This window comes from Sciurus vulgaris (assembly GCF_902686455.1).
Source record: "Sciurus vulgaris genome assembly, chromosome: 17".
NCBI lineage: Eukaryota > Metazoa > Chordata > Mammalia > Rodentia > Sciuridae > Sciurus > Sciurus vulgaris.
The window spans coordinates 59693962-59718762 of NC_136478.1; positions in this window are offsets into that span (position 1 = coordinate 59693962).

A 24801-nucleotide genomic window follows, 5' to 3' on the forward strand; every position below is an offset into this window, starting at 1 on the left:
AAATTCTGGAGATTAATGATCTATCTAAAGTGTGTATGGTAAAATTTTCTTCCAGTCTGTAGACTCTCTCTTTATATTATTTATTGTATCCTTTGCTGACAAAGAGCTTTTTAGTTTTAATTCATCACATTTATTGATTCTTGCTTTTATTTCTTGCACTTGAGGAGTCTTGTTAAGGAATTCTGGTCAAAATCTGACACAATGAAGATTTAGATGTACTTTTTCTTCTATTCGTTGCAGAGTCTTTGGTCTAATTCCTAGATCTTTGACCCATTTTGAGTTGGGTTTTGTACAGGGTGAGAGAGATAGAGGTTTGATTTCATTTTTCTACATATGGATTTTCAGTTTTCCCACCACCATTTATTGAAGGAGCTATCTTTTATCATTTTATGTTTCTGGCACCTTTGTCTAGGATGAGATAACTATATTTATGTGGGTATGTCTTTCTGTCTTCTATTTTGTACTATTGGTCTATATGTTAATGGTAGTGCCAACACCATGATGTTTTTGTTATTGTTGCTCTTTAGTGTGCTTCAAGATCTGGTATTGTGATGTCTCCTGCTTCACTCTTCTTGCTAAGAATTCCTTGGCTATTCTGGACCTCTTATTTTCCCAAATGAATTTCATGATTTTTTTTCTAGTTCTATGAAAAATGTCATTAGGATTTTAATTGCAATTGCATTGACTCTGTATAATACTTTTGGTAGTATACCCATTTTGACAATATTAATTCTTCCTTTTCAAGAACATTGGAGATCTTTCCATCTTCTAAAGTTTTTCTTAACATCTTCCTTTGTTGTATTGTAATTCTCATTGTAGAGGTCTTTCACCTCTTTTGTTAGATTGATTCCCAAATATTTTATTTATTTAGACTCTTGTGAAATGGGGTAGTTTTCCTAATTTCTCTTGCCATGGATTCATCTCATGTATATAAATGCATTTGATTTATGGGTATTTTTTATATTCTTCTAATTTGTGAATTCATTTATTAGATCTAAAAGTTTTCTGGTGGAGTTTTTTGGATCCTTTAAATAGAGAATCTTGTCATCAGAAAAATGATATGCCTTTACGCCATGTACAAACAGAGAAACAACATGTATCCCATTTGTTTACAATAAAAAATATATATATAAAAAAAAGAAAATAGTGATAGCTTGAGTTCTTCCATTTGTATTTGTATCCCGTTAATTCCTTTGATCTGTCTGATTAGGCTGGCTAGTGTTTCGATGATGATGTTGAATAGCATGGTGAAATCGGCCATCAATTTCTTGTTCCACTTTTTACTGGGAAGATTTTCAGCTTTTTATATATTTAGAATGATGTTGACTTTGGGTTTATCATAGCCTTTACAATGTTGATGTATATTACTACTATCCCTAGTTTTTCTAGTGTATGTAGCATGAAGGGGTGCTGTATTTTATCAAATACCTTTTCTGCATCTATTGAAATAATCATATGATTCTTTAAGTCTATTGATGTGATGAATTTCATTTATTGATTTACAGATGTTGAACCAAACTTCCATCCCTAGGATAAACCCCACTTGATCATGGTGCACTATTTTTAATGTATTTTGTAAGCAATTTGTGGGAATTTTTTTAATGATTTTTGCATCTGTATTCATGAGGGATATTGGTCTAAAGTGTTCTTTCCTTCATGCATCTTTGTCTGGTTTTGGTATCAGAGTGACACTAGCTTCATAGAATGAGTTTGGAAGGGCTTCCTCCTTTCTATTCATGGAATACTTTGAGGAGTATTGGTATTATTTCTTCTTTGAAGGTCTTTTTGAACAAGTCTAGGAATATATCAGATATTGGGTATTTCGTGGTTGGTAGGCTTTTGATGGCTTCTTCTGTTTTGGTGTTTCTAATTTATCTGTTACAATTGTGTATGTCTCCCTCTGTTTGGGAGGATCATATGTCCCTAAAAATTTGTCAATGTCTTTGAGGTTTCCTATTTTGTTAGAGTAAAGACTTTCAAAGTCACTTCTAATTATGTTATGTGTTTCAGTGGTGTCTATCATGATATTTCCTTTTTCATCCTGAATTCTAATAATTTGAGTTTTCTCTTCCTTTCTCTTCATTAGCATGGCTAAAATTTTATCAATTTCTTTTTTTACTTTTTCAGGGAACCAACTTTGTTTTGTCAATTTTTTCAATTGTGTTTTTTGTTTCAATTTCATAGATTTCAGCTCTCATTTGAATTATTTCCTGTCTTCTACTACTTTTGCTGTTCATCTGTTATTCTTTTTCTAGGAATTTGATATGTAATGTTAGGTCATGTATTTGTTGCATATTTATGCTTTTAATATGGGCTAAATGCAATGAACATTCTTCTTACTAATGCTTTCAGGTTCCCAGAGATTTCAATATGTGATATTGTTGTTCTCATTTACCTCTAAGAATTTTTTTATCTCCTTCCTGATGTATTCTGTATTATTGCACCATTCAATAGCATGTTATTTAGTACCCAGGTGTTGAACTAGTTTCTGGTTTTTCTTTTATTTTTGATTTTTACTTTCATTCCATTATGATCTGATAGAATAGAAGGTATTATATATATATTTTTTTATTTACTCAGGGCTGCTTTGTGGCATAACATATGGTGTGTTTTAGAAAAGGATCTTTGAGCTGCTAAGAAGAAAATGTATTCTCTTGATGGTGGAGGAAATACTCTATATATGTCCATTAAGCCTAAATCATTGATTGTATCATTTGTTTCTACAGTTTCTTTCTTAAGTATTTTCTTGGAAGGTCTATCCAGTGGTGAGAGCAGTATGTTAAAGTCACCCAGTATTATTGTGTTGTGGTCAATTTGTTTTCTGTAATTTAGAATGACTTATTTGATGTACATGGAGTGCCATTGTTTGGGCCATAAATATGTATAATCATTATGTCTTGCTGGTTTGTATTCCCTTAAGTAGTATGAAATGCCCTTCTTTATTCCTTCTAACTTAGGCTTGAAGTTCACATTATCTGATATGATGTTGGAGACCCCTGCTCTTGTACTGAGTCCATGTGCATGGTTTGTTTTTTCCCCCTCCTTTCACCTTTAGTCTGTGATGTGTTTTTCCATGAGATGAGTCTCCTGGGGACATCATTTTGTTGGAACTTTCTTTTTAATCCAATCTGCCAGCATATGTCTTTTGAAGAATGAGTTTAAGCCTTTAACATTCAGAGTTATTATTGAGATATAAGTTGTATTCCTGCTCATGCTGGCTTATTATCAGTCTCTAATGTGACTTGGTTTCACTTTTGATTGGCTTTTCCATTAGGGAAGTTTTTCCCTTTCTCTACTTGCATCTTTCTTTTTCACTTCCTCCTCATGGGATGTTTTGCTGAGAATGTTCTGTAGCACAGGCTTTCTATTTATAAATTCTTTTAAATTTTGTTTATCATGTAAGTATTTTATTTCATCATTAAATCTGAAGTTTAGTTTTGCTGCGTATAAGATTCTTGGTTAGCATGCATGTTTTCAGGGCTTGAAATATGCTGTTCCAGAACCTACCAACTCTTAGGGTTTGAGATGTGAAATCTGTTGATATCTATGTTGGTTTCCCCTTATATGTAATCTGATCATTTTCTTGGGCATCCTTTAAAATCCTGTCTTCATTTTGTATGTTAGGCGTTTTCAATATAATGTGCCTTCGTGTGGTTCTGTTGTAATTTTGTGCATTTGATGTTCTGTAAGCCTCTTGCATTTGATTTTCCATTTCATCCACAGGTTTCAGAAATTTTCTCCTATTATTTCCTTGAACAGGTGGTTAAATCCTTTGGTTTGTATCTCTGTGCATTCTTTAATAGAAATACTTCTTAAATTTGGTCTTTTCACGATATCCCACAATTCTTTGAGATTCCATTCATGATTTCTTACCGTCTTCTCAGTTTGGTCAACTTTATTTTCAAGATTAAATATTTTTTCTTCATTGTCTGAGGTTCTGTCTTCCTGGGTATCTAGTCTGTTGGTGATGATTTCTATTGAGTTTTAAATTTGGTTTATTGTTTCCTTCATTTCAAGGATTTGTTTGTGTTTCAGGATTTCTGTTTCTTGAAATTCTCTTTTGCTTCCTCCATTTGCTCTTTTAACTCTTTATTGCAGTGATCATTCATTGCCAGCATCTTCTCTCTTATCTCATTCATTTTTTTACATATCATTTTAATTATGTACATTCTAAATTCATTTCCTGAAACTTCTGCTGCCATGTAGTCATTGGATTCTATTAAAATAGCATCTTGTTTTGTTTGGGACACTGTCTTCCCTTGTTTTTTCATGTTGTTCCTGTATCTTCCTTTCTAGCAGTGCAGGCCTGAAGTATTGCACTTTCCCCCCATAGGCTTATTGTGACCCTGCAGGATTCCAACACCTCTCCTTTAAATGGGAGATCAATGTTTATTCACAGCATGCAATACAAAAAATATGCATCCCTAAACCAGAAACCCCTATGAAAACATTAACAGTATTACAGTAAATAGAGACAATAAGTTTGATTATTATGTACAGGATAGAGAGTAGGCTTACAATGATATCTACAATTTCTAATGGTGGACAAAGACGATGAGGAGGAGTTTAGTAAGTAACTATTAATAGGATAAGAAGTGAGTATATAGAGGTACTAGATCATGGAAAGCAGTGAGAGCAGCATCCAAAGAAGTTGGTTGTTAGCATAAGAAAAGTGAGAAAGAGATTCTGAGGAAACAGATATTAAAAAGAAATATAGAATGAGAAAAAATGAATTAAAAAATTAACAATTGAAAGTATCTATGGTTCAACAGTCATATATTATTCAAACCTCCCAGCATTCACTATCCTGATTCAAGAGAGGTACCTGACCAAGGGCTTCCAGTTTCCATCAAGTGTCTCAGGATGGGAGTTGCCCCACCTAAAGATGGTAGCTTCCACTTTGGGATAATCCAAGAAGGGTGTATCAGCTTCTGAACACCTTGATAGATATGGAGCAGTTTGACCATGTCCTGAAGCTGGGCATGATCTCCCATGTGCCAGGGTGCAGAAGGGATGCACAGACTCCCATATTTTGCATTTTTTACATCACAGTTCATATTTTATATTGTTTGTCCCATTAAAAACTGTTTTCAGCTATTGATATTTTTATTTATTTTGTCTATTTTTCTGTTTTCCACATTTTTATTGGTGCATCATAGTTGTACATAATGATGGGTTTTGTTGTTACATATTCATACATACATACAATATACAATTTAACAATATAATAATATAATTTGGCCAATATCCTTCCCCAGCACTTCCCCCTCCCTCATTTCCTCCTGCCCCTTGGAATTTTCCCTCTACTCATCTCCCTTTGATGTTCATGAGATCTGCCTCCATTTTTCTTTTCCTTTTTCCTCTCTAGCTTCTGCCCATATAGTAGAGGAAATGAAGGAAATGAATGACTCTAAACCTGAATTTGACTTATTTCACTTAACGTGATGGTCTTTAGCTGATGAAGAGATTTTTCAAAGATGAAGCTACAATGTTGGCATTCTAGGAATAGATCACAGCAAGGTATAAAGGAAAAATGATCATCTTTGTCTATAAAGACAAGAAAGCATACTAAGAAACACAAGCCAAAGGCATCTGTTCATAATAAGGAAGGACTCTACCACTGAGCTACATTCCTGCCCCAGATGTAGATTTTAACTTCTAAAAGACTGCCTGCAACATGTAATCCTCATGAACTCACACTGATCTTCCATGATCGTATGATTCCTCTCTTCCCCAAAGCACACTTCCTTCTCTCTTGCCTGTATAGCTAATGTCGCAATTGCTACATGTCCATGGCAGCCCACGCTAGAGACCTGGAAGATAGCCTGCTCTAATTCATTAATTTGATGGTTCATGCCAATAAATTTTTAAATTCTGTTCTTCAGGTGAGCTGTCCTATAACAAATTGCTAGCTAATCAGGTCAGAAATGTTCTTTTCTTCACTCCTGCCTGACCTTTGTTGTTTCATCCTCATGGCTTCCCTGCCCTAGCAGCCGTCTTTCACTCCTAGTTTTATAGTCCCTTCTGTGATCTGCTTACATTGCTTATTACTTTCAGGACTTTTATCCCCCCCCCAGGCTTTCTGCATCTATTCAGTCTGACATCTCTTACTTGGCTTTGTTACCTTTTATGTTTCCTTAATCCTAAAGTGGTAGTTTATTATCTTTTTTTTCATTGTAAACAAATGGGACACATGTTGTTTCTCTATTTGTACATGGAGTAAAGGCATACCATTTGTGTAATCATAAATTTACATAGGGTAATGTTGTTTGATTCATTCTGTTATTTTTTCCCTTGCCCCCACCACTCCCACCCCTCTTTTCCCTCTATACAGTCCTTCCTTTTTTATTGTCCACAATTTTCTGTTTTCACCCATGTCATTATTATTCATGTAATACAAATATACAATCATATAAATCATTTCATTTCTTATTTATTCTTTATCTTTTTAATTTTTAAAATTCTTTATTGTAAACAATTGGGGTACAACTTGTTTCTCTGGTTGTACATGAAGTAGAAGTGTACCATTTTTGTAATCATACATTTACATAGGGTAATAATGTTTTATTAATTCTCTTATTTTTTCCTTCCCCCACCACTGTCACCACTCTTTTCCCTCTATAAAGTTTATTCTTCCTCCATTTTTGCCTCCTTCCCACCCCCCATTATGTATCATCATCCGCTTATCAGTGAGATCATTCATCCTTTGGTTTTTTGAGATCCACTTATCTCACTTAGTATGATATTCTCCAATTCTATCCATTTGCCTGCAAATGCCATAATTTTATTATTATTTATGGTTGAATAATATTTCATTCTATATATATATACCATAGTTTCTTTATCCATTCATCAATTGAAGGACATCTAGGTTGGTTCCGCAGTCTGGTTTTTGTGAATTGAGCAGCTCTGAACATTGAGTGGCTGTATCTACGTAGTATGCTGATTTTAAGTTCTTTGGATATAGACCTATGACTGGAATAGCTGGGTCAAATGGTGGCTCCATTCCAAGTTTTCTAAGGAATCTTCACACTGCTTTCCAGAGTGGCTGCACTAATTTGCAACCCCATCAGCAATGTTTGAGTGTACCTATTTCCCCACATCCTCGCCAACACCTATGTTGCTTGTATTCTTGATATTCGCCATTCTAATTGGGGTGAGATGGAATCCTAGGGAAGTTTTGATTTGCATTTATTTTATTGCAAGAGATGTTGAACATTTCTTCATATATCTATTTATCATTTGTAGATCTTCTTCTATGAAGTGTCTTTGTCTGTTCATTTCCTTAGACCATTTCTTGATTGGGTCATTTATATTCTTGGTGTTAAAGTTTTTGAGTTCCTTATATATTCTGGAAATTACTGCTCTATCTGAAGAATGAGAGACAAAGAATTTTCTCCCACTCTATAGGCTCTCCCTTCACATTGCTGATAGTTTCCTTTGCTGAGAGAAAGCTTTTTAGTTTGAATCTATCCCAGTTATTGATTCTTTCTTTTAGTTCTTGTGCTATGGGAGTCATGTTGTGGGAGTCTGATCCTAAGCTGTCATGATGAAGATTTGGACTGACTCTTTCTTCTATAAGATGAAGGGTCCCTGGTCTGATTCTAAGGTCCTTCATCCATTTTGTGTTGAGTTTTGGGCAGGGTGAGAGATAGGGGTTTACTTTCATTCTGTTGCATATGGATTTCCAGTTTTCCCAGAACCATTTGTTGAACAGGTTGTCTTTTCTCCATTGAATGTTTTTGGCACATTTGTCAAGTATGAGAAAATAGTACTTATTTGGGTTTGTCACTGTGTCCTCTATTCTGTATCATTGATCTACCTATTTTGGTGACAATACCATGCCATTTTTCTTACTATTGTTCTGCAGTATAGTTGAAGTTCTGGTATTGCAATACCCACTGCTTCACTCTTTCTGCTAAGGATTGCTTTAGCTATTCTGGTTTTCCTATCCTTCCAGATGAATTTCATGATTGCTTGCTCTATTTCTGTGAGGTATGTCATTAGGATTTGAACTGGAATTGCATTGAATCTGTATAGAACTTTTGGTAGTATGGTCATTTAGACATGATTAATTCTGCCTATCCTAGAACATGGGAGATCTTTCCATCTTCTAAGGTTTTCTTCAATTTCTTTCTTTAGTGTTCTTTAGTTTTCATTGTAGAGGTCTTTCACCTCTTTTGTTAGATTGATTCCCAAGTATTTATTTTTTATGGCTACTGTGAATGGAATTATTTTCCTAACTTCACTTTCTGAGGATTCATCATTTATGAATAAAAATGCATTAGATTTATGAGCATTGATCTTATATCCTGTACTTTGGTGAATTCACTTATAAGTTCTAAAGATTTTTTGGTGGAATTTCCTGGTGACCCTAAATATGGAATTATGTCATCAGCAAATATGGATAATTTGAGTTCTTCTTTTCCTATTCATATCTCTTTAACTTCTTTGGTCTGCCCAATAGCTCTGGCTAGAGTTTCATGGACCATGTTGAATAGAAGTGGTGAAAGAGGGCATCCCTGTCTTGTTCCAGTTTTTAGGGGGAATGCTTTCAGTTTTTCACCATTTTGAATGATATTGGACATGGGCTTGTCACAGATTGCCTTTACAATGTTAAGGAATGTTCCCACTATCCCCATTTTTTCTAGTGTTTTGAGCATGAAGGCATGAAGGATGCTGTATTTTATCAAATGCTTTTTCTGCATCTATTGAAGTAATGATGTGATTCTTGACTTTATGTCTGTTGATATAGTGAATTACAGTTATTGATTTCCAAATGTTGAATCAACCTTGCATCCTTGGGATAAAACTCACTTGATCGTGGTGCACTATCTTTTTAATATATTCTTCTATGCGATTTGCTAAAATTTTGTTGAGAATTTTTGTGCATTAATGTTCATTAAGGATATTGGTGTGAAATATTCTTTCCTCAATATGTCTCTGTCTGGTTTAGGTATCAGGGTGATATTCGTTCATAGAATGAGTTTGGAAGGGTTCCCTCTTTTTCTGTTTCATGGAATACTTTGAAGAGTATTGGAATGAGGTCTCTTTAAAGGATTAGAACTCAGCTTAGAATTCATTTAGTCCCAGACTTTTCTTTATTGGTAGGCTTTTGATGATTTTTCAATTTCATTACTTGAAATTGATCTATTTAAATTATGTATGTCTCTCCTGGTTAAGTTTAGGTAAATCATATATCTCTAGAAACCGGTTGATGTCTTTGAGATTTTCTATTTTGTTTGAGTATAGATGTTCAAAATAGCTTCCACTTATGTTTTGTATTTCTCTCATGTCTATTGTGATATTTCCTTGCTCATTCCGAATTTTAGTAATTTGAGTATTCTCTCTCCTTCTCTTTGTTAGTGTGGCTAAGGGTTTATCAATTTTGTTTACTTTTTCAAAGAACCAACTTTTTATTTTGTCAATTTTTTCTATTTTTTATTGTTTCAATTTTATTGATTTCAGATCTGATTTTAACTCTTTCCTGTATTCTACTACTTTTGGTGTTTCTCTGTTCTTCTTTTTCTAGGGCTTTGAGCTGTAGTGTTAGGTCATTTATTTGTTGAATTTTTTCTTCTTTTATTAAATGCTGTCCTTGAAATAAATTTTCATGAAAGTACTGCTTTCATAGTGTCCCAGAATTTTGATATGTTGTATCTCTTTTCTCATTTATTTCTATGAATTTTTTTTATTTCCCCCTGATCTCTTCTGTTATCCATTCATCATTCAGTAGCATATTATTTAATTTCCAGTTGTAGGAGTTGTTTCTGTTTTTTATTCTGTCCTTTATTTCTAATTTCAATCCATTATGATCTGATAGAATACAAGGTAGCATCTCTATCTTCTTGTATTTGCCAACAGTAGCTTTGTGTCATAATTTATGGTCTATTTTAGAAAAGGATCCATGTGCTGCTGAAAAGAAAGGGTATTCGTACTTTGTTGGATGGTATAGTCTATATATGTCTGTTAAGTCTAAATCATTGATTGTGTTATTGAGATCTATGGTTCTTTGTACAATTTTTGGTTGGAAGATCTGTCCAGTGGTGAGAGATGTATGTTAAAATCACCTAGTATTGTTGTGTTGTGGTCTATTTGTTTCCTGGAATTGAGAAGGATTTATGTGACATATATGGATGAGCCACTGTTTGGGGCATAGATGTTTATGATTGTTATGTCTTGCTGATTTATGCTTCCCTTAAGCAGTATGAAATGTCCTTCTTTATCCCTTCTGACTAACTTCGGCTAGAAGTCCACATTATCTGATATGAGGATGGATACTCCAGCTTTTTTGCTGAGTCCATGTGCATGGTATGTATTTTTCCCATTCCATCACCTTTAGTCTGTGCTTATCTCTTTCTATGAGATGAGTCTCTTGCAGGCAGTATGCTGCTGGGTCTTTCTTTTGAATCCAATCTGCCAGTCTATGTCTTTTGATTGATGAGTTCAGACCATTAACATTCAGGGTTATTATAGAGCTGTGATTTGTATTCCTGATCATTTGGCTCATTTTATTTTAACACGACTTGGTTTCTCTTTTATTTGGCTACTCCTTTAGGGTAGTTTCTCCCTTTGCTGATTTACATCATTGTTTTTCATCTCTTCCTCATGGAATAATTTGCTGAGAATGTTCTGTATTGCTGGCATTCTTTTTGTACATTCTTTTAGCTTTCGTTTATCATGGAAGGAGTTTATTTTGTCATCAAATCTGAAGGTAAGTTTTGCTGGGCATAAGATTCTTGGTTGGCATCCATTTTCTTTTAAATCTTGAAAAATGTTGTTCCAGGCTTTTCTAGCTTTTAGAGTCTGGGTTGAAAAATTTGCTGACATTCATACTGTTTCCCCCTGAATGTAATTTGATTTTCTTTCTCTTGCAGCCTTTACAATTCTGTCTTTATTTTGTATGTTAGGTATTTTCATTATAATGTGCCTTGCTGTGGGTCTGTTGTAATTTTGTGTATTTGGAGTCTTATAAGCCTCTTGTACTTGATTTTCCATCTCATTCTTCAGATTTGGGAAACTTTCTGACATTATTTCATTGAATATATTGTTCATTCTTTGGTTTGTTTCTCTGTGTCTTCCTCGTTTGCAAATAGAACCCAGCATGCCAAGGGCATGCACAGAGACCCAATTGTGACCCACAGTAACCTAACAAATCCCCATTAGAGACCCCATACATGTTACCTGCATATCATATGTCTATGTAAAACAAGACAATGAGCTCCTGGTTAATGCACAATAAGTACTGTGGGAAAGGCACAGGAATCTGTCAATGAACATTTGTTAAGCATAAACCAATCCTAGCACAAATTCCCCCAGTGCACATATGGTGGCATTTGGAAATATGGCCTTCACAGAAATAGTTAAGATTAGGTGAAGTGAAGGTAGGGTCCTGGACCAATGGGGTGATTGTGCTTATAAGAAGAGCTGGAAACTGCAGCCTCTCCCTCCAGAGACACATGAGACAACAGTGAGGAGGTGACCTTCTGTGAGGTAGAGACAGTGCTACCTGAAGTCCCAACACAATGACTCCTGAGCTCAGACTTGAGCCACCAGAAAAATAAGTTTCTTCTGAAGAACCCCATTTTTTTTCTGCATGCAGTGGTGCTGATCTGAAACCCCAGTGGCTCAGGAGGATGGGGATGGAGATCAAGACTTCAAATCCAGTCTCAGCAAAAGGGAGGTGCTAAGCATCTCAGTGAGACCCTGTCTTTAAAGAAAATACAATATAGGGATATCTATGTAGCTATGTGTTCAAGTGCCCCTAAGTTCATTCCCTGGCACACACCCCCAATAAATAACCCACTTGTGGTGTTTCATGATGGTGGCTTCTTGAGAATAATATCTTTGACCTGAAGAGATGTGTTCAATCCCAGACTTGGGTCTCTGCAGGGTTCTGTGTTCTGGTGTCTCCAGGCAGTGATCTGAGAACTTCTGAGGGCTGTGGGGGATGAGTCAGAGTCACCCTTCCAGACCTGCTTTGCTTCTTCCCTGAGTCAGGATTGTGTCAATGGCACCAAACAGGAAGCAGTTCCAGTGGCTGATCATCAGTGTATCCAGAAACTTCTGGATATTCCAAGACACAGAGAATGATTTCTCCTACAAAAGAGGATTGCAGGGCTGGGAAGTAGCTCTGTGACAAAGCATCTGCCTTGCATTCGCAAAGCCCTGGGTTTGACCCCCAGTTTTAGAAAACAAAAGGACAAAAAAAAAATATTGCAATTTTCTGTCCAAAAACCAGAGCAAGTTATCAGAGGCCATCTCAGAACTAGAAAAGTAGATGTAGCCAAGAGACACTCTGGAGCAGAAGCCCTTGACAGAGAAAGGCCCTGGTAGCAGGTGCTGCAGGAATCAACCTGGGGCACACAGAGTCCTGAAGTCTCTGGACCCCTGAGTCCTCCTGGACTGACCATGTCCCTGAACCTCACAAGCAGCCCTGACAGGATCTGCCCTGGAAGAGACCCTTGCAGACACTTTTGCCAAACACTCATCAGTGTGGACATGGCATATTAGAACTCTTTGCCCAAGAATCACATGGCATTCCTCTTATTTCCACCTAACATTCTGCCACCCCACACCATCTTTCTGAGCTGTGAATTAATTGGGCGCTTCATAAAATGCCTATGCCATGGCAAACCAAGTGAGTTCTCTCATCTATAGTCAAGGTTAGATCATTAAGGTGATCACACAGATTCTCTCTTGGTTATTTGAATGTTTTGATTTTTTTTTTTTTCATTTTGAACAACCTTATCTCTTTGTTTCCAGTTGTTAGTGTGTTATGATCTGAGGGGTGCAGAAATCACAGTAGTCTGAGAATTAGGGGAGAAGGACATTAGTTGTAGGCAATTTAGGACAATTGCCCATCCACAGGAGTGTAGAAAACCAGGGACATCTGCTGTTTTAAGGCTTGGAACTGCCTCCCCAATGGGAATCTAATGCTCCCAGAGCATGACAGAGTGCACATCTGTGTAAATGGGTCAGACAGGGGCTCATATATGCTAGGTTAGTGTAAAGGGTGCTGGCTTTCCTTGGGGTTAGTTTATATTTGGACTGGTGCTTACTGGTTTTTGAGGGGAGATGTTTCAAGAGCATGATGTTCCAAATGCCTTGCAGTAATGGGCCACGGTGAATGATCAGGAAGATCCTGTATACCTTGGATACCAGGTGTGAAACCTTACTCTGTTGTCTTCATTTCAATCTTATTTTCTTTGTTTGGGTTTTTGTTTTACTTTTTGGAGAAACAACCATTAACATTAGGGAAGATTCTGCTCATTGATTTGTATCCAGCAACCAGGGCCTTTGGGCAGTTGTGACCTGCAGTGTGATCCTCAGCTACTTCACCTCCATGAGGAACAGGTGGAACATCCATTGGGGAAGGTGACTTGCTGTCTTCTTGGAGGGGTTTCCCTTCCTCTGCTTTACATGTCCCAGAATTGATTACATTTCACCCATCCAAACACTACCCTGTCTTGTGACTAGTCAGAAGGTCTAAGTCTCAGTGTCTTAGTGCATCTTTTCCTCTCTGTCTTAAAGGTGGCTCCCACAACCATGGACACCTACTCTTGTTCCTGGTCTAATCTCTAAAGCCAATAAATACCCTTCCCAAATGCTCCCAGTTCATATAATATTTCATTTCTTCCACTGTCCTTGCTTGGTTCTCCCTCCTGGGTTACTGCACAGTGCCTGATTCTGTGCTCTTACTGCACTCTTTGCCCTAAAAATTATGCATTATTCCCCTTCAATATAAAGAGCACATCTTTTATATGACACTCTGTACACTTTGTGAAATTTATTCATTTCCTTTTTCTGACCTGCAGATGGTAAATGGCTTGTGGATCTATGACCTCTGATAACCAGCCTGAGGCAAGCATATATCCTTTGTTAGAATGTATAGGGTAAAACTTCTGAATTATATTTTTACTCATATTTGAAGGGTTTAACCTGGTCATGCCTGCTTATTGGAAGCTCTTTTTGGCAGCTGTACATTTTTTTTATTATAAAGATAAATAAACAAATTAAATTTCAGTCAGTCCTTCATTTATAAAGTTGTTTTCAGTAAAAAGACTGAAACATTTATACTTGATGTTTAGTGAGCCTATTTTGGACTAGTGTATATATTAACTAATAATATTTCTTTGCATATATCAGTAGTTACATATCAAATAAACACCAGTGTTTTCAATAATAACGAGATATATTAAAACATTTTAGTAGCCTACCGAGTGGGAGAAAATCTTTGCCACACACACTTCAGATACAGTACTAATCTCTAGAATTTAGAGAGGACTCAAAATCTTTACACCAATAATACAAATAACCCAATCAATAAATGGGCTAAGGAAATGAGCAGACACTTCACAGAAGGTCTACAAGAAATGAACAGATATATGGAAAAATGTGCAAAATCTCTAGTAATTAGAGAAATGCAAATCAAAACTACCCTAAGATTCCATCTCGCCCCAATTAGAATGTTTATTATCAAGAAAACAAGCAACAATATGTGTTGGTAAGAATGTGGGGGAAAAGGCACACTCATTCATTGCTGGGTGGGTTGCAAATTAGGGCAGCCTCTCTGGAAAGCAGTTTGGAGATTCCTTACAAAACTTGGAATGGAAGCATCATTTGACCCAGGTACCCCACTCCTTGTCCTATACCCAAAGAACTTAAAATCAGCATACTAGAATGATGCAGACACATCAATGTTTATAGCACCTTAATTCACAATAACTAGATTGTGGAACTATTGCATTTGCTTGGGGATATTTTCATTCACTGACCCAGTTGCTCCTTCACCCTCTTGCACCTCTGACCAATTCCATATGGGGCTCCACACTGAGCAAGTCCATGAGAACACTCTCAGGGCATCCCAGGCTGCACATTCACCATAATCCCTTCTTTGGCATGATCTGTACTGCAATGATCCACCCTCATTATACTCTTAAGGGAGCAGCACTCAAATTATTTATTGAACATCCATAGTGTTGGAGTACTATCCCTCCACAGGCTCATTTGGGCCTTCCACAAACTGTGTACTTTGTTTTATAAGTTTGACTTCTTTGAAATTGTGACTCTTGATATGGTTAACTATGGTGCCAATCCTGTCATTTTTGAAAATGGGTCTTGATATTGGTTTGTGATATGACAGTTTCAGGGGAAAACTCAAGTGTTTTGATCATTTAAAATTTTCCAGTTTTATGAGTCATGGCCTACTCCCTCCTAACTCCTAGTAGAGATCTTACCTCAATCATTTTCTCTCCTCCCAGGACACCTAGTGTTAGTAATCCTAAGTCCTTTGTAACTTGATCATCCAGATCTACTCTCATAATTACCTTCAGTATCAATGTAAGTCAGACTCCTTCCTGCAAGGTCTAGGATGCCAAAGATGATACCCAGGCTCTCATCTGGACAAAATACCCCATCACTTCACAACCTGGATGGATGATAGAGATCAGTCCCACTGCAGGCAAACAGGAAAGGGACCACTGCAGTGAGGAGAGCATCCTGGGGCCTGAGGAGGTTCATACACACCACTCTTGACCTCCCAGGAGGGACAATCAACAGGAAATTGACAAAATCAGCCTAAAACCATAACAGGACCCAGACAGGTTGCAGATCAGAGCAACAGGGTGTGTGGCATGAAGACAGCAGCTGAGATGCTGTCTTCCCATCAGTCCACATAGATGGGTGAGCAGGAACCTCTGTCAGATAGTTAAACATTGCTAAGAGCATGAAATTAAAATATTCTTGGTAGGACAATCTGTAAATAGTTGAAGTTTTGACCTCCTTTCACCATTCCATACTGTTTATAAATCACAAAGTGCTCTCTGCACCACATGTATAAATGTGATTATAAATGCTCAAAGTGAAGAACTATGCATCCACCTGAGACAAATTATAGAAAGCACTTTCACTTAATTGGAAGTCTAGAAACTAAAGTCAGACACATAAAGTCAAATTCAGTTCCTTGTAAAGAATATTACATTTAACACCCCCATGAGAATATACCACTGCCCAATACAAGGGCACAACAGTGTCAGATGCACAATGTTAGTGAAAGGTCAAGTGTGCACTCCTGCAATACTGAGACCCAAGAACCTGAGGCAAGAGGATGGCAAGTTCAAGGCCAGACTCCACATGTTAGCAAGACACAGTCTCAAAATAAAATATAAAAAGACCCTGGGTTGAAGCTCAGTGGAAAACCCAATCCCCAGTACCATCAACAGAGACAGAGATAGATGGAAACAAAAATGAAAACAAAAACAAAAATGGAAAAAGATCAATTGAGAAAGTGCAAATATTTGTAAAGATGAGATTGTGATTAATTATGCGAACAACATTGGAATTTTGAGAGAAGTAGAAAAATACCAGGAAGACTCAACTAACCATCACTTTCAAAACTTCAGGCAGTCACAGTGCAAGGCTCTCCAAGATGAAATTGAATAGTGGGAAAACTTGCACCAGATGAACATAAGAAATCCCAAAGGAAGCTTCAACAGTGAAGGATGCCACACACAGGAGATGTAAATCATGTACAAATACTTCCTAAGAACAAGAAAGTGTAATCCGTAAATCACATTGTGAGGGTGGCATGACCTCATGGCCAGAGGAAATACACTTGGTACATTGATGACAAGAGGGTGTATTTCCACATCCAGATGAACAGAAAGCTACACAAATTATTGCTGAAAGAAGTCCTAAACTATGTAAAAATGTTTCTGAGGAAGTGAATTATCCAAAACTGAAGGTTGGTTTCACATTTTAATGTCAGCTCTGTGATCATCCACAGTAGTAGACTCAAGGAGAATAAACTCATCATCAACTTCAATGGATATATAAAGTCATGGAGTAAATTTCACATATTTAAAAGTTAAAATTTTTGAATGTATCTATAGAGAAAATGTATATTACTATGATAAAAGTATCAGCTGTGTCAAAATATATTTGGGGTTAAACATTGAAGGCTTCCCTTCAGATTGAATATAAGTAAAGGCATCTTCTCTCCCTGCTTCTGCTCCTCATGAGTGTAGGGGGCTTTATTGTCAATACAGAAGGTACAGTTGATAATCACTGGAAAGAAGACAACATCATCTTTCTTCATATTCAGATTAAATTTCATGGAGGAAAACTGCAGAACAATTGGTTAAATTCTTTGAATTCTATGAGAGATTTTTCTAGATTATTGGAAACATAATCAGTTTAAAAATATCTTTTGGATTTTATATCACAAGATTCTTATTAAAATACAATTTAAGATGTCATTTAGATACCATTAAGTGACACAAAAATCCAAAATAAGATGCTGAGGTTCCAACTGGAAAAATGATGACATAAATTAATCTAAATGACTAGAATTTTAATAAAATGGATGTCCATTCATTTTTAAAAGGTAATATGTGTGTGTGTATGTATATATATATGGATATATAGTGAGAGAAAGTGAGAGAGAGAGAGAGGTCTACTATGGACACATATGATGACTGAGAGTAGAGTAGAAAAGGAGGCATAAAATAATATTGCATGAAAATTTTTTGAAATAAAAATAAACATCAACTGAGACATTGAAAATGACCATAGGAGCATGAAAAAATCACAGATTATGGGTGACCTAAGACTCTGGTGGAACTGAATGGAAATTCCACATTGCTGTTAAGAGATAACTCAGGTTCTGCATATCAAGAATGTGTGGTGGAGATTATAAACAGAACTCGATTATACAATGGTGGATAGGCAGACCTACAACAGATACTAACATACACAAAACTGAAAGAATGGAAATATCACAGGCATAAATAAGGAAAAGATACTTAGTATTAGAAACTAAGAATTTAACATATAGGTAAATTGTGAGAGAAATATTAGAAAGAAAAATCTGAAATTGACTGAAGTCTCTGGGCAGAAGCTCAAAGAGGAAAACGGAATACAGACAGGGGCTTCCTCCTTTGCTGTCTGCCAAGTCTGATGGCTACAGGGTCCAGGGTCCAAAGTGTCAGCCTCCCCAACACAGTGATGTGTCTTGAAAAGACTGCATCTGTCCCTATATTTCAGGGACAGAATGACAGAACCTCTTCTCCCAAGGGACATCAATCACCTTGTTCACCTGCTGCCTCAGTGACCTTCTTTACCAGGAATCATTTTGATACACCCAAAGGAGCAACACATCCTCTCCCAGATGCACAGTGACTCTCTGGGTGTAACTGTCAGGTTTATTAATTACGAGTACTCAATCATCCCTGAAGGTTGTTTTCCCTGGTAAGAAAGTAAACTTGAGGATCTAGAAAGCCACTGAAAGTTTCCAGGAAGCTGATGGAAATGAACACAGCCCTCAATGCAAGGTGACCATGATCAGGACCTCAGAGGACATGCTGGCTTCCCCATGGGAGCTCACTGTGACTCCTGTACACACAGTGGGTTTTATCTCCCTCTATGTTCCATGCAGCAAAGGAATGGCACAGGGCAGAGAGTGAACTGTCAGCCACAGACAGGGAGAAGGAGAAGAAAAGATAAAGTACTAGAAATTGAAATGGAGTAAATTGTACTCCGTGCACATATAATTATTTTACAGTGAACCCCATTTTTATTTATAACTGTAAGGCAATAATAAAAAATAGTTTAAGAAAAATAGTGCATTCCCATGAATCCTCCATTTTTTCTTCCAGCAACACGTTGTGTGAAAACCGTGACTATGTTTGGATTGTTACAAGCTTAGACATTCTCAAGACACACAGAATTAGATACGAAGAAACAGAAACCAATTTTCAAGGGTTCCTGAATGGGAGAGAGTTTTACAGGAATGCCTTTGTAATGGTGATTTGAATTGTCAACTTGATTGGATCAAGAGATGCCAAAGATTAGGAGGTTTCTGGGTGTGTCATGAGGGCCTGTCTAGGAATGATTGGAATGTGGGGATTGTGAACTGAAGAGGACCCTCCCTAAGAATGGGAGGCACTGCTCCATAGGATGAAATGAAAGTTGGAAGAACAAGGAAGCACATGCAGATGGAAGCTCCCCTATACTTGAATGGGTTCTTGATTCCTGCTTTGATCATCTGAGGATATTGAACTCTCACTTCTTCACTCTTCCAAATCTGCCTCTGCCAGTGATTCTCCAGGTGGTTTCCAGAAGCCTTGATCTTGGACTAGGTTTAGCAATGTTGATCCCTTTTTTTTGGGGGGGGGGGGGCTTATGCTTCTTGGACTGCACAGATGCTGTTTCTTCCAGCTGTCCAGGTGCAGACGGCCATTGTGGACTCACCAGCTTCTGGTCATTGTAAGCCAACCTAATAAATCCCCTTTTTGTAATCATACCTCCTGCTGATTCTGTTCCTCCAGAGAACCCTGACTACTACATGCATGAAGTCACCTTGCTCATCATCTATTGACTGAGAAGAAGCAGAAACAAATTGAAGTGAAAATATAGAACTAAAAAACAAAACACTGAAAAAAAAACAGAGAAAAAGGTTTTGGCCTAATAAATTCAATGATATTTTTAAAGTATCATGTATGATATTCTATTGATGCAAAGGTCTAAATAAATATATTACTCATATGCATGTGTTTGTGTTATAAATAGAATGTTTGTGTCCAAAAATGCCAATGCTTACCCACCCCTGTTGTTGATATTCTTTGCTATGCACAAATTTAAGTGTAAAGTAATCCCATTTGTTTGTTTCTGCTTTTGTCTTCTGTGATTTTGGGGTCTTTCCCAAAACTCTTTTTTTGTTCAAACTTCCTAAATCCTTTACCCTTTGTAGTCTTCTTGTAATTTCTTGGGCTAGTGTTTACATTCACCTATCTAGTCATTGTGAGTTGATTTTTGTGACTGAAGAGAGACATATTGGTGTAGTTCATTGTCATGCATGTAGATGTCCAATATTTTCAGCCCTATTTATTCAAACATTTTTCCTTTCACCACTGTGTTGTTAGCACCATTGTGAAAAATCCAGTTAACTGAACATCTGGGGATTTTCTCCAAGGATTTCTATTTTGTTCCATTGGAAAGTCTGTTTTTATGCTACTATCAAGCTCTATTGTTTACCACTGCTTCATAGTCTATTGTGAACTCAGGTAGTATAATGTTTCTTGCTTTGTTATTTTTTCTTAATAAGATTTTGGCTATTCAATGATTTTTTACTCTATATGAGTTTTAGGATGTTTCCTAGTTATTTGGCACCTTTTAGAACAGACTGTTCATTTTTCTTATTGCTGTGCTATCATACAGTCTTGTTACTATAGTTTGATGGTAACATTTTGAAAGAATCAATGAAAGTCCTACAACTTTGTCCACCTGTCTCAAGTCTCTTGTTCTGGGTATGAGGGACCCTTTCATCTCCATATAAATTTAAGGATGTTTTCCTTGTTTTCTGATCAAAACACCACTAAAATTTTGCTAGACATTGCATTGAATCAGTGGGTCACCTTGAGGAGATTTGGCCCCCTAATAATCTATGAACACAAGATATTTTCCACTTATTTCGTTCTTTATGTTAGAATCAATTTTAGGGTCAAACCTAAGGCCTCCCTGACATCAGGCAAGCATTCCACAACTCAACTACATCCCATTTCCCAGATCTGTGAAAGTTCTTTGGACTGGTTTTGTCATTTTCTGTGAGTCTCTCACCTCCTTTATTAATTTTTTTAAACTTATTTATTTTGATTCATTGTAAACAAGAAGGGTACAACTGTTGTTTTTCTGGTTGTACATGAAGTAGATTTGCATTATTTGTGTAATCATACATGTAAATAGAGTAATGATATTTGTCTCATTCTGATATTTTCCTTCCCACCACCCTTTCTCCACCCCTTTTTTATCCTCTATACAATCCATCCTTCCTCCATTCTTGCCCCCCACATTATATATCATCATACACTTATCAGAGACATCATACAGTCTCGGTTTTGGGGATTGGCTTATTTCACTTAGCATAATATTCTCAAAGTTCATCCATTTACCTGCAAATGTCATAATTTTATTCTTCTTTATGACTGAGTAATATTCCATTGTGCATATATAGCACAGTTTCTTTATCCATTCATCAATTGAAGGGCATCTATATTGGTTCCACAACTTAGTTAATGTGAATTGAGCAGCTATAAAACATTGAGGTGGCAGCAGCACTCTAGTATGCTTATTTTAAGTCCTTGGGGTATAAGTCAAGGAGTCAGGTGGCTGGTAAAATGGTTGTTCCATTCCTAGTTTTCTATGGAATCTCCACACTGCTTCCCAGAGTGGCTGCCCTAATTTGCAACCCCACCAACAGTGTATGAGTTTACATTTTTCCCCACATCCTCACCAACATCTATTGTTTCTTCTATTCTTGATAATCACCATTCCAATTGGGGTGAGATAGAATCTTAGAGTAGTTTTGATTTGCATTTCTCTAATTACTAGAGATGTTGAACACTTTTTCATATATCTGTTGATTTCTTGTAGATCTTCTTCTGTGAAGTGTCTGCTCATTTCCTTAGCCCATTTATGGATTGGGTTATTTGTATTCTTGGTGTAAAGTTTTTTGAGTTCTTCATAGATTCTCGAAATTAGTGCTCTATCTGAAGTTTGTGTGGCAGAGATTTTCTCCCACTCTGTAGGCTCTCTCTTCACATTGTTGATTGTTTCCTTTGCTGAGAAAAAGGGTTTTAGTTTGAATTCATTCCAAACATTGATTCCTACTTTTCTTTCTTGTGCTTTGGGAATCATGTTAAAAAAGACTGGACCTAACTCAACATGATTAAGATTTGGACCTACATTTTCTTCTATTAGGTGCCAGATTTCTTCTCTAATTCCTAGATCCTTGATCTATTTTGGTTGAGTTTTGTGCAGAGTGATAGTTTCACTTTTGCTAGGGTCCAGCCCTAGCAGGAGTTCATGGGATCCACACTGGTAAATGGGATGCAGGAGACAGCATCGGTGATGGATGGAGAATGAAAGACACAGACTCTAGTTCTGGTGCAATCAATCCCACTTTATTCTGGGGAAGGCTGGGCTTATATACATTTTTCTTCAGGCTTTGATAACAGGTTTATGATTAATAAAATCAAAGAAGTTTCCAAAGCATAGGCAGAAATTGTTTTTACCAAAAGATTATGAGAAAACAGTAACCTTACAGATTATCCTTAATCACAATTATTTTAAGAATATCTATGTCAATGAGCTAATACAATGTTTATTTCCTTAATATCTAAACTCTATGTGACCTAAGATTATTCTTATTACTTTTGAAGTAAAGCAATAGACAAATAATGTCATGTGACCATCTCTACTAGGTCCTTCTGGTTAATATCTAAATTGCTGAGTTAAGGGTTACAGGAGGGCAGCGGTCCCAATGGTTATTGTGTATCAACGTTTATTATAGGGGTGACATATTTTTTGTAGGAAGGAAGGAATGTTGTGAAACCTTATTCTTTTACCTTACCACCACACATAAACAAAACCATCATCTGGATTAAACCACCCTGTAGGAGACTGGGGGAGATCTATATCTACCTTCTCTAAGGGCTAGCCTTTAGGAGGGTACCAGGGCTTGCCATAGATAAAATAAGCTAGTCCATATCTAGTAGCTACTGTGGGAGGTGCTTTGTGCTTAGAACTTGGGGAAACATTGTTATATATAAATTTCTGTGCCCCAACAGGTTCTGGCTGTGCCAGTAAATGCAGTGTTTGATTTTTTTTTTATTGTAAACAAATGGGATACATGTTGTTTCTCTGTTTGTACATGGCGTAAAGGCATACCATTTGTGTAATCATAAATTTACATAGAGCAATGTTGTTTGATTCATTCTGTTATTTTTTCCCTTCCCCCCACCCCTCCCACCCCTCTTTACCCTCTATACAGTAGTTCCTTCCTCCATACTTGCCCCCCTCCCTAACCCTAACTCTAACCCTTCCCTCCCCCCCATTATGTGTCATCCTCCACTTATCAGCGATATCATTCGTCCTTTGGCTTTTTGAGATCAGCCTATCTCACTTAGCATGATATTCTCCAATTTCATCCATTTGCCTGCAAATGTCACAATTTTATCATTCTTTATGGCTGAGTAATATTCCATTGTATATGTATACCACAGTTTCTTTATCCACTCATCAATTGAAGGGCATCTAGGTTGGTTCCACAGTCTGGCTATTGTGAATTGAGCAGCTATGAACATTGATGTGGCTGTATCTCTGTAGTATGCAGATTTTAAGTCCTTTGGGTATAGGCCAAGGAGTGGGATAGCTGGGTCAAATGGTGGTTCCATTCCAAGTTTTCTAAGGAATCTCCACACTGCTTTCCAGAGTGGCTGCACTAATTTGCAGCCCCACCAGCAGTGTATGAGTGTACCTTTCTCCCCACATCCTCGCCAACACCTGTTGTTGCTCGTATTCTTGATAATCGCCATTCTACTTGGGGTGAGATGGAATCTTAGGGTGGTTTTGATTTGCATTTCTCTTATTACTAGAGATGTTGAACACTTTTCCATATGTTTGATGATTGCTTGTAGATCTTCTTCTGTGAAGTGTCTATTCATTTCCTTAGCCCATTTGTTGACTGGACTATTTGAATTCTTGGAGTAGAGTTTTTTGAGTTCTTTATAGATTCTGGAGATTAGTGCTCTATCTGAAGTATGATTGGCAAAGATATTCTCCCACTCTGTAGGCTCTTTCTTCGCATTGCTGATAGTTTCCTTTGCTGAGAGAAAGCTTTTTAGTTTGAATCTATCCCAGTGGTTGATTCTAGCTTTTATTTCTTGTGCTATGGGAGTCCTGTTAAGGAAGTCTGGTCCTAGACCAACAAGGTGGAGATTTGGACCTACTTTTTCTTCTATAATCTGCAGGGTCTCTGGTCTGATTCCGAGGTCCTTAATCCATTTTGAGTTTAGTTTCGTGCATGGTGAGAGATATGGGTTTAGTTTCATTCTGTTGCATATGGATTTCCAATTCTCCCAGCACCATTTGTTGAAGAGACTATCTTTTCTCCATTGCATATTTTTGGTCCCTTTGTCTAGTATGAGAAAATTGTATTTATTTGGGTTTGTGTCCGTGTCCTCTATTCTGTACCATTGATCTACCTTTCTATTTTGTTATCAATACCATGCCGTTTTTGTTACTATTGCTTTATAGTAGAGTTGAAGATCTGGTATTGCAATACCCCCTGTTTCACTCTTCCTGCTAAGGATTGCTTTAGCTATTCTGGGTTTCTTATTCGTCCAGATGAATTTCATAATTGCTTGCTCTATTTCTGTAAGGTACACAATTGGGATTTTAATTGGAATTGCATTGAATTTGTATAGCACTTTAGGTAGTATGGCCATTTTGACAATATTAATTCTTCCTATCCAAGTACATGGAAGATCTTTCCATCTTCTAAGGTGTTCTTTAATTTCTTTCTTTAGTGTTGTATAGTTCTCATTGTAGAGGTCTTTCACCTCTTTCGTGAGATTGATTCCCAAGTATTTTATTTTTTTCGAGGCTATTGTGAATGGGGTAGTTTTCCTAATTTCTCTTTCTGAAGATTCATCACTTATGTATAAAAATGCGTTGGATTTATGGGCATTGATCTTGTAACCTGCTACTTTACTGAAATCACTTATGAGTTCTAAGAGTTTTCTGGTGGAATTTCCAGGTTCCTCTAAATATATAATCATGTCATCAGCGAACAGGGATAGTTTGAGTTCTTCTTTTCCAATTCGTATCCCTTTAATTTCTTTGGTTTGTCTAATTGCTCTGGCCAGAGTCTCAAGAACGATGTTGAATAGAAGTGGTGAAAGAGGGCATCCCTGCCTTGTTCCAGTTTTTAGGGGGAATGCTTTCAGTTTTTCACCATTTAGA